Below are 14,998 nucleotides of genomic sequence, written 5' to 3'. Positions count from 1 at the left end.
CCTAAATAGCGAGGTTCTGCTACGATGTAAGTATTATAACCCCTGGAGACGTATTAGATACGCTGCCCGATTGATCTAGGGTTCCGTAACGGCTGTCGTGGTTCTGCCCGACGTAGTCGTTGGAATGCCGTCTCGGGGAGGGTATTACTAATGTTAAAATGGGTTATTATACTAACACACGTGCATTTGTGTAATTTATAGATTATTCCCAGGAAATCCTTACTGAAAACCCTAAAACAGCAATGTGAGTTGATCCACCTTTTGTAAACCTTTTTGTTTACTGTTTTTACAAAACCTCACTAAATTAAATATATAAAAAGCAGTTATTGAGTATTTGTAAAGAATAAAATTATAGTGGGTATGTTGGGGTTTTGTATACAAAATTGGTTACTGGTGTGGTAACATCCCATAAGTTGAGTATGACCGTACCACTGATGTTAATTGTGATGTCTTGGAAACAAATGTAATTGCGGATGTGCCCTCAATACTGCAAATTGGTTAAACTAGGATTCACTCACCAGTGTGTATTTCCCACTGACAAAATGTTTTTAAAACGCATTTCAGGTAACAAAATGTGAAAGCCAAATAGAAGCCAGCTGGACAACACTGAAGGCTTGGAAAAGTGGCAATAAAGTTACCTAAAAAGAAATAGATGTTTTTCTTAAATAAAATAGGGTGTACCCCTATAAAATTATATGTACTGAAAACTTGGGTTTTACCTATGTGTTTAATGTTATAAAATGTGGTGGTTTACTCTGACAACATATTTCCTAACTACGGTCCTTCTGTCACGACCCCCGACCCCATCCTGGCCGGAATCGGAAGCCGCGAGCAGTCAAGTGGTACCGGTGATTATTTTGAAAAACATTGCAGCGGAAATTTCATCAGGACCGTGAGTTAGGAAAAATATCAGAGTTTAGAAACACCGGATTTTATTTAAATAGATGGAATAAATTCCATGTTTTACAAAGGTAGCTTTTAATACGGGATAAACCCAAAAACAATATTTCCTTAAGTTCATTTAATTAACAAAATAAGCCACTTCTTGAAGTCTTTCAGTGCTGGATCTAATCCTTACTCCAATCTACTGTAATTACCTGAAACGCGTTTTAAAAAGGTTTTGTCAGCGGGAAATACTGAGTGAGTTCATTCAGTTTGCACAAAAACATATTTGTTATAATTTACAGTATTAAGGGGAATTACAATGTTTCTGATATCAAACCAACTACCCACAGTACTTGTCACTCGACTACCCATTGGCTATCTCGTTGTCCAAATGGTGTCTGTGACTGTGGTCAGATCACCCCTTGGCTAACTCGTTGTCCAAGTGTGACGGGAAATAAGTAATGTATACAAAACCCCACATACCGGCTGTAATTTGATGATTACATAGACTTAATCCCTGTAATTATAACTTTGAAAATAACTTGGAGTTTTGTAAAACAGTTGATAAAAAGAGAATGACTCACTTTATAAATATGCAAGATTGAGTTAACAAGCTTCTTGATTCTACTTCTTCCGATAATTAAGCATGCACTTTATTATTCTGGATCTTCTGATGATCTATTAGTTTGTTTGATTGTGAGTGTGTAGTTGGGGGTATTTTTGGTAGTTAAACATATAGTTTAACAGAATGGAATACGTATTTGTGTAAAACCTAAATCAAACCTTAACGATAGTCACGTGATTCGAACCTTAACGAACTTCACAAAGTGTAGTCTTATTCAGACAGTACTTTGGCATCCGTTTAACGAACTCACAAAGTATAGTACTTTGGATTCCGTTTAACGAACTCACAAAGTATAGCACTTTGGCATCCGTTTAACGAACTCACAAAGTATAGTACTTTGGATTCCGTTTAACGAAATTCACAAAGTATAATACTTTGGCATCCGTTAGTTGGTTCCTGAATCGACCGAACAGAATATCGTATCGGTGATTATTGGTTAGAACACCAACGTATAGAGAGAAGAAGAAGAGAAATGAGCAAAGAAAAATGAATCCTAAGCTTCTTATTTATAGCAAGCAAGCAAGCACCTCAAATAATCTTCTGATCGATGTGGGATAGATTTGACGTGCCTACCTACCTGCTTGACATGCTAGCTAGCTTGCTTATATATATTAATTCAGCTGCTTCACTCGTTTTTCTCTTATAACTTTTAAAATATGACGTTTTATAAAACGACGAATATGTCTTTAGAACGAGCATATTTTTATCTACGTTTTAACCTAAGTTTCATTAAAAACGGAGTAAGGTAAAAAAAATAATATATTTAATTATTAATATTAAACGTTCTCATACGACCCCATATATATCTATAAACCTTACTTAGCTTAATTAATCTTGTTAGCTTAATTAATATTGATTAACTGATTAATTAAATTAATTAATCTACTCAGCTAACTTAACTGCTAAGTTTATTTAACTTATTAAGTTTACTTAGCTTTTAAGTATTCTAGCAATTCCTTGCTTACGAGTTCTAATTTCTAGATACAAGGGAACCCGTATTAGTTGTATTAACTCAATTCAACTTTAACGATAATCACGAGATAAAACCCTCACAACGATTTACAAGTGCAATACTTAATAATTCCGCGGATTCACAACGAATGACAGAGTATAGCCCGAGTTCGGACAGCACTCAAACATTCAAGTCGAAATCACGATGAATAACAAAGTATAACTCAATTTGAGCAGCACTCAGACAATCGTTGGATAGTTATAATCGATCGGAGATTGAATCGTAGCAGCGATTAGAGTTATTACCCTGATAACGAGCAGAGTTTAGGGATTTAGAGGGTAAAATCCCGAGCTATTATTTACAAAAATAAAAGCTGACGGAAAGAAAAGAATTGAACAGCGATCGAGTTAATACCCGGCATCGTAGCAGCACTTCGTGACCCGTGTGTGTTTTAATTGCACTACTACTGCTCTAATTCGACGTACATAGTGAGAATTGACGTCGTTTCAATCACAGAAAGCAAGTGCCAATGTCTGCTATTTATACACGAAATTTGGCAGGCTTACGGACCGTAAGCCATATCCCTTACGGTCCGTAAGGGAAGCACTTTATTTATAGGCTGCCTAGGTTCGGGACTAGCCTTGCTGACTTGATGATTTTGACCAATAAGAATTAAACAACGTTTTATGTTGATAATCGTTAGCTAGGGTTTACCCCCTTTGAGTTTTAGGGGCCCTGATCCTGATTCCGATTGTTCTGGAAATTTTGGGTTTATGCAGAATCACTTGGGTGTCTCAATTAGGGTTTCCTTATTGGATAATTATCATACTAAGTATTAATTTTAGTGAGAGTTGTTACAACTTACCTTTGTATTTTTTTTATCATAATCGATATCTACAAAATTTAAGGAGACATGACATCAAAGTTTTGCAAGTTGATGAAGTTTAAAGGAGTTGATTTAAGAAGATGGCAAGAGGATGCACTTTCTTTTTACAGATTTGATTGGGGTGTATATCCTTACCGGTCCCAAGCATGAAGCAATGGATGTACGTAAAACTCTCAAAGCCATCCAAAGAAGGAAAACGTCGTCTTAAACTATGTCTCATCAAAATGTTAGATCAACTAGGTAGTTCGCATCACCATACATGGAAACACTTTGCATGTGTACATGTCGCTTTATGGATTTCTTATTAATTTAATGGAACTTTTAATGTTAAAGGTGTTAAACATCAAACGGTTTCCAAATTGTCTTCACAAGCCGGACAACAAGTGGAGTGAGTAAACATTCACACTTTTTCATTATAGATTGCCTCCAAGAAATATAAATTACAAGGAGAGGTAGATTATATCGAAACCTCTTCAATTTCCTAGCATAACAAAAAAATAATATTTTTTCTCATCCTGTTTTAAAATACTTAATGTTTAACAAGTTATAAAATATTTTCCATTAGAACCTTAAAACAAATTGTTTTAGCCCATGTATGTATGGATAATTACCTTAATGTTTAGAATAATTACCCTTTCAATTCACCACTTGATGTAAACCCTAGAGAACACACAATGACACCATTGCCCTTGACAAACACTAGACAACCGCTTTTCCTCAACCTAAACCTTAAAGAGATCAATGGAGGAGCACAACCATTTCTAATCATCCACTAGCACAACCACCTTCCTAATGGAGGAGTTGGTCCGCTGCCACAATCCGCTTTCCAAACGAGCTGGAAAAGAATTTAAAAGTGAACTGAGAAACCAATGTACTAGTGACCTACATGACACAATTCAATAATAGTTTTAAGTATTTCGCATGCGATTCAACAAAGGCGATTAAAGCACATAAGAGAAGTAGAATTCGTGCCAAATTGCAATTCAACAATAACTAGGATTGCGACCCGCCGCAATGCGGCGGGGATTCTTTAGTTATAACTAAGTGGATCTAGGACCCGCATGTTATGTTAAACCTGTCAAACATGGAAAAATAGACGATGTAAAAACGTTCACCAACACACGCACGTTGCGTCGTGTTTACTCGCAAAATTTAGAATGAAACGTAAAAATGTTAAACCAAAGACACAGCTACGATGTGTTAAGTCACAAAATTTAGAACCAAATATAAAGCGAAAAATTTGCGAAAAATGAAAACTATAAATGACCAAAGTTGAAAGTAAAATAGTTATAAGGATAGATTGCAAAAGATAAAAAGTTTTGGGTTAAAAGTAAAAAACAAATAGTTTTTGGTTAAAAGTAATTTATAAAATATTTTGGGTGAAAAGTAAAAAAAAAAGTATTTTTTTTTGGAAAACCCCCAAAGCCAACGTTACGACAACAATATGCATAACCATTTTTTCTTTGAAAACCCCCAAAGCACACCCCGCGTTGCGGCATGACATAAAATGGTGTCAAATAGTACTAATGTCACACAACCGTCATCGACCACCAACACTGACTCAACCTAGGATATGCGTGTTGCGACGAACCTGTCAAACATGAAAAATAGAGGTAAAAATGTTGAACCTCACATGCACGTTGTGTCGTATTAACTCGAAAAATTTAGAACTATACGTAAAACAAAATTTTGCGAAAAATGAAAAGCATAAGTGAAAAAAGTTGCGAAGCTAAATTGCAAATAATGAAAAGTTTTGGGTTAAAACTAAAAAATAAATTATGTAGGGTTAAAAATGAAAAAGGTAATAACCTTGAGGTTAAAAGTAAAAAAATCAAGTTTTTTTTGAAAAACTCACAAAGCACAAGTTACAACTAATAATGCACAAAAAACTTGTAAACTTATACATGGAATAATATGTAGGGTTTAGTTTATTCATCCGAAATATGTTGGATGAACGGTGTGATGCATATTCTATGTTTGTCATAATGTTGTTTTTTCATTGCTTAACTACACTTTTTGTTTTGTTGCACGAATGTTTGTAGGTAGTTGAAACAACTTATTTTTCCAATAAAAGTTGTCATAAGTTTATGCGGGAAGGAAATAACTACACTTATCTTAGATTTTTTTTAGTATAATTGATGTCAACAAAATTTAAGAGGACATGACATCCAAGTTTGGCAAGTTGATGAAGTTCAAAGAATGTGATTTAAGAAGATAGCAAAAGACGCTCTTCCATTTTTACAAATTTGATTTTGGTGTATATCTTTACCGGTCCCATGCATGAAGCAATGGACGTACGTAAATCCCTCAAAGGAGGAAAATGTAAGAATACGTTAACACGTCTTAAACTATGTACTCCAAGCGGAATATTGAATATGCCTAATCCATTAACTCAACTAACTCGAGTATCTACTTGTTTAATTCTAAGATCAAATAAAAAGTTTTTTTTTCTGCTTATGCTTAAGTAGGATGAGAAAAGAATCTTAACCTTTCATTTTTCAAATTAATGGTTAAGATGAAAATGTAGGAAAAAAGATGAGTTTAAGGATATCTTTAGAAAATTCTATTTATTGATTTTCTCTCTTCACATGCATATTCCACCCCCATTTTTAAACGATCATAACTATTTTATGCGACATTCTTTCATAAAAAAATCACCACAAAATCGAGCGCTTTTTATCTTTAATTTGAGTACCATATCGGTATATAAAATATGACAACTAAAAAAATGTGTTATATTTCTATGTTGGCATTTTTTATGCTGAATTTTTGTACTACATTTTTGTGCTATACCTTTTGTGCTGAATTTTTTGTCTTAATTTTTTTGCTGAATTTTTTGGTGATGGGATTTTTTTTGAACGGCTAATTTCTTTAGTCCCCTATCATCTGTGGGACTTGAACCCAAGACCTTCCCCTTTCCAACCTAGGTGTTTTAAAGGCTTTGCCTATTTTGGTGATGGGATAAGGGTTATGACTATTAGGTCATGAGTTCGATTCCAACAAGAGGGGGGGTTCTAGATTTATTGAGTTTCTCATGAATTGGTGTATAGGCATTATTGCGGCAATATTAAGATGCTTAAGATTTGAGGAGGGTAACATTGTAATTAAATATATCTATATTACTATATAAAAGATTTGAGGAGGGTAACATTGTAATTTACCTTTAGTACTAAGATGCTTAAGATAAATTTTGGGTGATTCTATTCCCACACCCCTTAAATCTTATTTCCACATCATTTTCACTATATATATATATATATATATATATATATATATATATATATATAGGCTGGTTATTGTACAAATTGGCTTAACGTATGCTGCGTACGGGATTCAGTCACAACATGCGAAATTTGATTTATAACATGCGACTTCCATTTTTTTTCACATGCGATTTTCCATTTTTTAACACATGCGATTTCTAGTGGTTTACACACATGTGATTTCATTCTTTATAACATAACGTGCGATTTCAGTTTTTTAAAACACAAGCGATTTTCAATTTCTATAATATAACGTGTGATTTTACCCCAGCGTACGCTCGTACGTTAAGGCATTTTATACGATACACAAACATTAAATATATATATAAAGGAGGGATATGGAAATATTAACACCCTAAATTTTATTGCGTATGTTACCGATACATAGAATGTGTATCCTTCCCATTTAAGCCATTATTTGTTCTTTAGTTTACTCAATTAATGAAAGCATTAAAAACTTGTTCTTTAGTTCACTCAATTAATGAAAGCATTAAATGTATTTACAATAGTCACTTAGAATTTATTTTAAGAATAATTAATGTTTCTAGAAAGTTATAAAATTGTTAAAATGTTTAGTAAAAAAAAGGTGTTAGACCATGTGTAGTGGTAATGCCTCCACTCATGGACGTTGTGTGTCATGTGGCAGTCCAGTCAGCAATGGAGTATTATAAGACGTTTTTCTAAAATGGGTGTAGTGGGGATGTGCACATTGTGTTAAAATGGGTGTAATAGAATTAAAAAAAACCATCAAAAAAATCTTATTGGCCAAACAAAAACCATCGGCTTAGTCATTGGCCAAAAAGAATGAACAAGGGTGTGGAAAAAAGGACGGCAAAACAATTTTTTTTTTTGAAAAAAACACCCGGGGGCGGTTGATGGGCGTTAAGAGACGTTTTTCTTTTGGGAAAAAAACGTTAAAAAACCCCACTACGGGCGGCCTTAAATTTGTTGTTTCACCATAAATAATTTTAGAAACGATAATCATACAGAAATACATTAGTTGAACAGAGAAACTAATTCTACATTAGTTAAAAATTATTCAAAGACAACCCGCTGCAACGTAACAAAAGGAAAAGGTGTTACACGTCGCGAGTCTACCTACCAGTATTATGGTAAATAATATATTCCCTTATTTAATATCATTATCTATTAAGAAAGAGAGGTGAGAAAAACATACATTCAAGTATATTATCTTAAAACCAATGGGGTGGTGGTCCATTGGCAAAAACAAAGCCTTTAAAACACCTAGATTGGGAAGGGAAATGTCTTGGGTTCAAGTCCCACAGACGACAGGGACTTAAAGAAATTAGCCGTTAAAAAAAACTATATTATCTTAAAATAAAATATCTTGATTGCTGCCTTTACTCCACCTAAACCCCAGATATTGACACTCTATAAATACCCCCATTTTCACTATCTCGAAATCATCTGAAAACCACCACCAGCAGCTTCCTGATGGTCACGATCCACCTTCATCAACCGCCACAATCTTCATCACAATTGCAGGTTGGATCCGACTTATGGTATCATCACAGGTTGACTATTCAAAGGATTTCGGGTAACATTATGCTTTTGCTAGTCTTGTTTTCTGATGTGATATATATATGCTGAATATAAACTTAATAACTTGTTCTGCGTGGCAGCATCATGGAAGCAATTGCACCGACAGAGTCGGTAATTCTTGAACATCAGATCTATTCGTCATTTGCATCCTGTTGCCTATCTCGTATCATGTCGTTGATCTCGTTCTTATTTACAGTTCTCTAACCGTAGCTTATACTCGTGTTTAGGGTGAAGGGCGTTATCAAGTTGTGATTATATCTGCTAAGACTGCGGGGTATGGGGCGGGGGTTTGGGCGTGGGTGGGCTGAAAACGCCCAAGCCACCACCCCGGGTGGGCATGGGTTTGGGCGTGGCCCCTTTTTCGTGGGTTTGAAGCCGGGCGTGGGGCGGGCTAGCAAAGTGACATGGCAGGCTCTCAATGGCTATGTGTCAACTCATGCCCCAAACCCCAGCTCCCAACTCAAGCCCCACCATACCCCACAGTCTAAGATCACTTCATCCTCCTCTGAGGTCATTCTTCTGTTTCTGCTCTACTATGTAGCTTATATTGCATAAAAAAGGATGCATTTTTTTAACAGTGTTTTCTTCTTGAAATCAGATAGTTGGCAAAAAGTTAGAACCTAGAGAAAAGGCGTTTAACTTTTGGTAAGTTACAAGCAGTTTTGTTTTATTAGGTTTTGCTTTTGAATACAAACAAATGCACCTTTTAATTAAGCATAACCTTAATTACGTTTGAAATATTGATTTTGTTTCTTTCAGGTGTTGTTTCTGAGCGTTTGGATCGTGAACCTACCACTGCAGATGTGTTACTTGCTGCTGCTGATATCGTATTTTCTGGATCAGAAGAGGCTTCCGCACCTGTACCTGGAAGCAGCGTTACACCAATCACCCTGCGGAAATCTGCAAGATCTAGAAATTAAGAAAAGGACGCAATGCTAGAAATCTACTGTTTGTTTTGGTGGTGTAGTGTAGATGGTGGGAAATCTAAATAAATTAGTTTTTTTATTTTTTTTAATTATAGGAGTAATTTGGTCATTTAACAAAACTTAACAACAGAATTCTGTGTTAGAAATTTGAACTCAAATGGTTAAGAAAAGTGGCTATAGGGACTTAGAGCTTTAAACATTTTAATTTTGGACTCAAGTGGTTTAAAACCACTAAAACATAGAGACTAAAATGTAATTTACCCTTTTATCTAAGAGACTTTGTGTACTTGTATCTTGTTGATTAAATAAAATTCATAGACATGTTATACTTTGTTTTGCAAATTATTATCGTCATTTTGTTAACTTTTTGATTGAGAGGACATGTTTAATATTCCAATTGAACTAGAAGAACTTAGTCGAGTTCCAATTGTGAATTTGGCTAATGAAACTATAGAACCCATTTGTCAAAAAAAAAAAAAAAAAAAAAAAAAAGAAAAAAAAAAGAACCGATTTGAAATTGGGCAAAATTCAAATAAGAATTTTTGAATCAAATAAAATTTCAAATATTTTATATGCCTTATCCATTAACTCAAGTAAATTGAGAATCTATTTGTCAAATATTTCTAGTTGATGCTATAAAATAGAGATTTGAGTTTAACTAGATTTTTACCCGTCCCGCGTTGCGGCGGCGTAGATACACGGGACGTAGAAACACGGTGTAGAAACTTATGTACTTTGATTCTGAATTGTTTTACTATACAATGAACAACCAAATAAAATTCGGCATAGAAAGGTAAGTAACTCGATTACGATTAGGTTTATTATACGATGGCATAAAAAGACAACGTTTTATATCCCTTCTAAACCCGAGTGTTCAGTATCCAGTTTATAGCTGTCCATGGTATACTCATGTCTTCTGCCAGCTCCCAATAGTTGTGATTAGAGTCCTCATCACCTTCCTGCACCACAATGTTATTAAACATTTAGATACACAAACCTTTAATTTCCCAACCATATTATAGTTCATTATGTTGCAAATTTAATATTATTATATTATATTATAGTAACATTAATTATTATTTGATATACGTCCCCAAAGAACATTGGGTTGTGAATATGCTCTGATGAAGTAATCAATAGTTTAGTACCCCATATGATAGCATTCAAAACATGGCTCATTTTGTGAACATCCATCATACTTCTGCCATACTCAATGGTTCCCCATCAAAGTAACCTGAATCCTATCACAACAATTAAAATCGATGTATTCAATTGGACCTCAAAGCATAAAGTTTACATCACCAAGTTATAGCAAAGAACCATATTAGCCTCCTAATTAAGTCAAAACACTATATTCGACATAGCACAATAGTGGTCTTAAATTGAATAGTTCCATCTCAAGATTCAATCATGATTCTCCCATTAGTCCGGAGAGTATATGCAAACAAAGTAGTTAGCAAAGCTAAATGCGTGAATAATCAAAACATACTTGAAAAGGATAAATGAAAAAAAATTGTTACCTAAACCATCTAGGCACCTAGCATAACATGGCGTATTCAGTCCCCTTATTTTTATATGACATGTAGACTTTTGAATAATACACCACTGCACGTATTTCGAGCCGTTTTTCTCTTTTATGCACCAAACCATTTAGTATACAACATTTAATATCAACCAAGAATTTCAAACCATATGGAACCCATTGAAAACATGTCCAACCTACACATTAACTAAAACCATATGGAACCCATTGAAAACATGTCCAACCTAACAGGTCACTTGATTGCGCTAAGTCTGTTCTCTTCCAAGTTTACATTCATCAAAGTTTAACAAAATAAACATTACATACCTCACGTGATTAATATCTTAGCATGTCCAAGCTTATCCACCATTCGTTCTCCTTATTGAATCATTATCAAGGCATATTCATGGGGCGTCTATCTCCTTCGTGGTAACATATTCACGTTCACAGTTCATTGGTTACATAACATCACATAATACCTGATGAAAAACATTAGTTGCAATTATTTTAGCTTCCATACACATACTTCTCTAGTTCACTCACGTTTTCCATCAGTTGTTTGACATTGACTTGATTAATCTGCCATGCATTAAATTTTCAACACTTTAACCCCAAGGGTTTTTTTTTTTTTTTTTGGTGTTTCCCTCACCCTTCTATTAACCTTGTAGAATCAAACACCATTCCTTAGTTTACCAATCAATTCATAAACCACAACTCTAAAACTTCTTAATAATATATAAACTAAACAAATCAAACCAAACAAAAATCCAAATTGAAAAAAAAGAACCAGCAAGATGAGGAGCATTAACAGGGGATTGGATTTGATTGCTGTAACTCACCAAAAACAACCTACAAAACACAATGAGCAAGCAAACCCTATCTGAACACTACAATCAAATTTGAGCATGACCCGATATAAAAGTGAACTCACTGGAATCTTAAAAACCCTAGCCGCCGTGAGTAATTGTAACATGTCACTTATACCATGGTGGAGATCCAAATTTCAACCTAAAGTTGGAGAATTTAATCAAGATAAAAGGAATTACACCGGAGACCAATCCCTGAAACCTAGCTCCACCTCTTCCGACATCGTTCGGTTCCATGGAAGAGCTCCATGCTTGTCGTGCACTGCCGGTGTCTCCACTTCTTTCTCACCTGACCCGCTCTCTCTCTCTAAAAGGCGTAAAGAGGAAATAAAACTAAATATTAGATTGTGGTGGGATATAACGTGGCAGAAAAAACAGGTGGAAAGTTAAAGCACACGCGGCAGGCTAAGGAGAGAGTATAAACACAATACATTAAAATACAACAAAACAAAGCAAAAAAAAAAAAAAAAAACCTCAATGCATAGGGTACCAATCAATATGCAGCACATTGTTACTAATTCACACATAATGACACCATTGCCATTGACCAGCACTAGACAACCGCTTTTCCTCAACCTGAACCTTAAAGAGATCAATGGAGGAGCACAACCATTTCTAAATCATCCACTACCACAACCACCTTCCTAATGGAGGAGTTGGTCTGCTGCCACGATCCGCTTTCCAAACGGGCTGGAAAAAAAATTTAAATCAATATTATATTATATTATATTATATTATATTATATTATATTATATTATATTATATTATATTATATTATATTATATTATATTATATTATATTATATTATATTATATTATATTATATTATATTATATTATATTATATTATATTATATTATATTATATTATATTATATTATATTATATTATATTATATTATATTATATTATATTATATTATATTATATTATATTATATTATATTATATTATATTATATTATATTATATTATATTATATTATATTTGTATGTATCTACGTGTGTAATGGATTTATAACCTTTCCCTTTATTGGAATGAATAAATTTGTACAAATTTCAAATTCAAATCAATTTTTAATTAAATTCAGATCTAAATTTTTAAAGTTTCATTAACTTGAATTTCTTGAGTATCTAGAAATTTGATTAATTGAACTCTCTTACTTTTAACAACAAATGGTGTCCATAAAAAATATACCATATAAAAATGGCATGGTAATTTCATTGACAAACTCAAAAACAAATAAACTGAATTTTAGTGTTACTAACGGATTTTAGGGTATTGGATTAACTTGTTGATCGGGATAACAACGTCGGTAATTAATCGAGTTAGGTGACGTAGGAGTGCCGTAACACGAACGTTATTCGGGCCTTGTTTTTAATTATTAATTTTCTAATTAATAATTGTTTGGGATTAATTATAGATGGCTTTATCTATGTCTAATCCGATAAATCATTCCGAATAACCCGCAAATAGGTTTATAGTTCTCATACGATTCAGATATTAATCTAGGTTTCATCACAATTTTGCAATTTCAATTCGGGCTCCAGGTTTGTTTAATTTCTTCTAATTACTTGTTATAGACCAATTATACATGAGGATTTTACCCTCATTAGTACCTAATTTCTTGATTATTAGTTTGATTCTTTTCACACATGAGGATTTTTACCCTCGTATCAAGCTCAATTATATTTTCCACATACATGTTTATATTTTCCATCGTAAGAGTTAGCTCGACCAGTTGGCACCTTTCGATATCCATCTGTTTACCCACAAGAAGCAATTACCTCTTAACAATTTGATCCTTAATTGCTAGTCTACGTTAAACTCAATAGAGTAGCATTATGTAACATACTCATAAATCCATAATAACATAGATCACCATCTTATTGAAAATTCATAATAACATAGATCACCATCTTGCTAGCTTCAGTTGTTATTTTCATATCTACCTTGTATGTAACCTCAATGTTATTTTCATATCACCATCTTATTGAAAATCCATAATAACATAGATCACCATCTTGCTAGCTTCAATTGTTGTTTTCATATCTACCTTGTATGTAACCTCAATGCTAAACTATATTACTTCATCCCTTCATTAGTACATATCTCCATCATCATTGTCATACCCAGTAAATTCTACCAATAGCAAAGCTAAGGTAGACTCTGAGAAGGGTAAGATGTAGACAGCGTTACCTCTGCCCCATAAGAATGAGAGGCTGCTTCCAATAGTAGTTTTGCATCAAGCCTTGGACATAAGGCACATAACACTCAACAATTGGAACAAAAGCTGATTAGTGCATGTACCCCCTTGTCTTTCGGCTATCAACGCCACCACATGATGCATGATTAACCGTCCCTCGCTTTTTAAAGTTATTTTCACGAAATTAGTAAAATAACGTTAAAATTAGTGCACTTTCACTTTTGCCCCCGAGGGCCCACACACATGTACATTATATGCGCATACCGCATGCGGGGCGTATCATTAGTACATATCTCAAGTGTCCATATTAGTACACTAATTTCCCAATAATCATTAATCAAACCATTATATATATAATTTTTTGAAGATGTAAATTTTATCAACAAGAGTTATGAAGCACTCATCTTCGCCCATAGGATTTACCATGTTTTGCTTTCTTTCCATTGACAAACAAACTCTAACAAATATGTTAACTTAAAATTCAAACAGAGACGACCAGTTTGGCAGCATTTCGCAGCCTATGCTTGAATTCCCAGCCATACTTACCTACCACTTCTCAATCACCTAAACCCCATATATAAAGACAATATTATCTTTGCTTACATAGTTTAACATAATAACTCGGCAAGTCGCAAACAAAGTGCAGTTCATACAGGTAAAGAAAAATTGCTTGAAACTCATAAATCTTCAGTCAGGTCCAATCCAACCCATAATTGCGTACGAAAAGGTCACCACTTTTGCGCTTCTGTTTTAGACCTCGTCGCTTTTGTGCGCTTCCCGCTTTTTTAAACCAAGGTCATGCCTGAGAGATCCGAATTTCACTGGTAAGGCTACTGTTCAACGTATACAATAACACACGAAACCAAACAAAATTTTTGACAAAGCATGTTAATTTCATAGTAATGATTGGTTACCTTGAAGAGAAAATGGTTGGCTACATGTCTAATTCACCTGAAATCACATCCATAGATATATAATTAGCAATGAATCAATGTATAAAACCTCCCGCTTTCAGAAACAATCAGGCTTAGGTAAAATCCTTTTTCCTAATATTAAACTTTTGGCAAAGCATGTTAATTTCATAGTAATGATTGGCATTTTGCAAAGAATGTTGTTTAATTGACTCACAAAGCCTAAAACTTTATCCAAGATTTTGTTTATTGGAAACCCAAGTGACAAACTACGATAGAAATACCCATTTGAATGATTGAATCTCTGATAATTTTCATGAATATCACAATCATAAATTAAAAACTAATAAAAAAAGCAACCAAAACAATGAACCGTGAAGGTCAAAAAATTCATCCAAGC

At 33.9% G+C, this 14,998-nt stretch overlaps 4 long non-coding RNA genes across 5 annotated transcripts; 2 read left to right on the top strand and 2 right to left on the bottom strand.

Annotated features, from left to right (window-relative positions):
* Positions 1-8,154: 8,154 nt before the first annotated feature.
* LOC110883685 lies at positions 8,155-8,459 on the top strand. The gene is made up of 3 exons (XR_002560559.1): positions 8,155-8,169; positions 8,255-8,285; positions 8,402-8,459. It is a non-coding gene; the product is annotated as an uncharacterized LOC110883685 (long non-coding RNA).
* A 93-nt stretch (positions 8,460-8,552) lies between these two features.
* Positions 8,553-9,147, top strand: LOC110883684. Its single transcript, XR_002560558.2, has 3 exons — positions 8,553-8,684; positions 8,773-8,819; positions 8,934-9,147. It is a non-coding gene; the product is annotated as an uncharacterized LOC110883684 (long non-coding RNA).
* Positions 9,148-9,985: 838 nt separating this feature from the next.
* On the bottom strand, positions 9,986-11,737 carry LOC110883683. Of its 2 annotated transcripts, none has more exons than XR_002560557.2 (4): positions 11,669-11,737; positions 10,950-11,101; positions 10,249-10,341; positions 9,986-10,059 (listed from the first exon to the last, which is right to left on the bottom strand). It is a non-coding gene; the product is annotated as an uncharacterized LOC110883683 (long non-coding RNA). The 2 variants fall into 2 exon arrangements; XR_004877539.1 differs by having other exon boundaries at positions 11,554-11,732.
* A 2,528-nt stretch (positions 11,738-14,265) lies between these two features.
* LOC110883682 lies at positions 14,266-14,729 on the bottom strand. Its single transcript, XR_002560556.2, has 2 exons — positions 14,602-14,729; positions 14,266-14,489 (listed from the first exon to the last, which is right to left on the bottom strand). It is a non-coding gene; the product is annotated as an uncharacterized LOC110883682 (long non-coding RNA).
* Positions 14,730-14,998: the final 269 nt, after the last annotated feature.

This window comes from Helianthus annuus, chromosome 13 (genome assembly GCF_002127325.2).
Source record: "Helianthus annuus cultivar XRQ/B chromosome 13, HanXRQr2.0-SUNRISE, whole genome shotgun sequence".
In the NCBI taxonomy this organism is placed as follows: Eukaryota; Viridiplantae; Streptophyta; class Magnoliopsida; order Asterales; family Asteraceae; genus Helianthus; species Helianthus annuus.
Note: the sequence above shows the minus strand (reverse complement) of the source record. Positions and strands in the feature narration are given on the sequence as shown.